Consider the following 2,769-nt stretch of genomic DNA (forward strand, 5'->3'; position numbering starts at 1 on the left):
TGGTTAAGTCAGTAGCTAAATTCGGATCAATAGGGTGTGGTTACCTATTTCGCTTAAGAAAGTGACAAGTGCTGAAGGAAATCAACACATTTTACAGCATCGTTCAAAAATGGTTCAAATGACTCTAAGCACTATGGGACTTAACATCTGAGGTCATCAGTTCTCTAGATTTAGAACTACTTAAACCTAACTAACCTAAGGACATCACACACAGCCATGTCCAAGGCCGGATTCGAATCTGTTACCATAGCAGCAGCGCGGTTCCGGACTGAAGCGCCTAGAACCACGCGGCCACAGCGGCCGGCTTTACAGCATCGTGTACTGAGTACAGTAGAGTGACAGTTCGGAGACAATGTATCTGTATGTCAATGCAGCCAGTCATAAAGCATCATCTGTGAGGCAATTTTATGTGTACAGTAACATTCCGAAAGTGGACTTGCCTCCACAGAGTCCCGACCTGCAATGCGTGGAAGACCTTTGTGATGATTTAGAACATCCAACGTCACCATCTTCACTGGTTTCGGCTCTTGAGGAAGAACAAGCTTCCATTCCTCCACATATGTTCAGATTAGCACTCCGTCTTCAGGCCAAGAGTGGCCTATCGGGACCATCGTCCTCAGTGGAGGATGTGGTTAGGAGGGGCGTGGGGTCAGCACACCGCTCTCCCTGTCGTTGTGATGGTAATCTTGACCGAAGACGCTACTCTTCGGTCGAGTAGCTCCTCAGTTGGAATCACGAGGCTGAGTGCACCCCGAAAAATGGCAACAGCGCATGGCGGCCCGGATGGTCACCCATCCAAGTGCGCACCACGCCCGACAGCGCTTAACTTCAGTGATCTCACGGGAACCGGTGTATCCACTGCGGCAAGGCCGTTGTCTACATATGTTCAGATACCTAACTGAAACTGTAGCGTAATAGATGAGAGCAGAGGTTTCGAATTTTCGGTCTCCATGGTTAAATTTAATCTTACATTGTTGTTGTTCTCGTTTGTTGTCGAGGAAGTACGTGACATCAATGACATCAACATTTTTTGTGGCATTGAGTACAACGGAATTATTTGCAAAAGAAATAAGCATTTGAAATCTTATTAAAATTGATTTTACTATCACAAATCATAATCTTGTTCAATTAGCAGTAATTGAATATGAAGAACATATATTCTAGTATGTCAGCCTTTGCTTCGATTTTTACTTTTATACTTCAAGAGAACCAGTGTATTTCCCACTGTGCTAGCTACCATAAAATGCTCACAGCATAAAAATTCGAAGCACCACCAGCAACGTACGAAGGCGCATACGACACAGTCATATATTTTTAGCTTGAATGTCGTTAAGAAAATGAACCCCGATAACATTGCTGATTAACACGCGATCTGGCGATAATTTCGCGGCAAACGAAGCATATCAGTGCCAAACATATCATAGTATTATCTCGAAAGCTGGAGCCTACAATTGATTACCGATTTGGACGTGTATTTTATGAATTGTATTCTTCTACCTGTGATTTCAGTTTCCCGTGAGGTGAAAATAGGCACTTCTGCAATGGGCGTATGTAATTCTTCACCTATCAGTAAAATTATTCTTCGTGGGTTCGACGTAACGGCGTACGCTTTGGGAAAAGTACTTTTAATGAACACGTTGATACTACGCTTTCATCGTCAACCAGGCCATCGTACAAGGAGAGATAGCTTTACGGATACCACGAGTCAATAATGTACAGAAACTACTTCATTTTTACATACGCTTTGTCCAAAAATTGATGACAGCTCTTGCGTTCCTACAATTGCTTTATGACTAGTTGGAATCGAGAACCAAATCTGCAACTGACTTCTTGCAGACAAACGAAAACTGTAGGTAACCTTTCCCAGAACGTGTTAATCGGTACTGGGCAGTCTACGAATAGGCAAGCTGCCAATTACATAACAGTTATAACGTTGGGAGACCGAGGTGACGAAAGGAGGGTCGACTCGAGATAAATATAAAATGATCGATTCGCTGGTGTTCAATCGTTTTACAGTGGCTAGAAACAAGGGACATATGGTTACTACAGGAGCATTGCGGCAGTGGCTGCAACAGCCTCATTGCTGTTCGACAGTTTCGAATTCAAAGTCTCAAATGTCTGGTGCAATTCTGTCAAGGGGAACACAGAATTCGGCAGCGTCCTGTCGCCAAAAGCAACATTCTTTCAATTTCAGACCTCCACTATAATTCCAAAATTCGAACCTGATTTACTGTAGTTATAAGTACGGATCAAACAAAATGTCTCACATCTTATAGATATTGACTCTGAAATTATTGGTATATCTGAACACTTCTTAAATAAGTAGATAATTCAGAGGCTTCCTTTACCAGGATACAGGTTGGCTGGCAGCTTTTCTAAGAGCTCTTTGCGGTGTGGAGGAGTAGCCATGTATGTGAAAAACGGCATCCCATTTGAGTCAACTGATGTTTCAAAGTACTACACTGAAAAGGTGTTTGAATGTTGTGTAGGTGTGGTTAAATTTAGAGGAGCTAAACTTGTAACTGTTGTTATTTATAGATCCCCAGACTCCGATGACACAACATTTTTGCTAAAGCTAGAGGAGGTTCTTGGTTCACATTATAGGAAATACAAAAAGTTAGTTATATGTGGTGACTTCAATATTAATTGTATAAGTGATTGTGCAAGGAAACGGATGCTGGTAGACCTCCTTAATTCATATAATCTTATGTAAACCGTATTCTTTCCAACGAGAGTGCAAGGGAACAGTAGAACAACCATAGACAACAT

The 2,769-nt window shown here is 42.1% G+C and overlaps 1 pseudogene; it reads right to left on the reverse strand.

Moving 5' to 3' along the window:
- Positions 1–759: 759 nt before the first annotated feature.
- LOC124569481 lies at positions 760–877 on the reverse strand (annotated as a pseudogene).
- Between the last annotated feature and the right edge of the window lie 1,892 nt (positions 878–2,769).

The sequence above is a fragment of the Schistocerca americana genome, unplaced genomic scaffold (assembly GCF_021461395.2).
Source record: "Schistocerca americana isolate TAMUIC-IGC-003095 unplaced genomic scaffold, iqSchAmer2.1 HiC_scaffold_15, whole genome shotgun sequence".
NCBI classification, from domain to species: domain Eukaryota; kingdom Metazoa; phylum Arthropoda; class Insecta; order Orthoptera; family Acrididae; genus Schistocerca; species Schistocerca americana.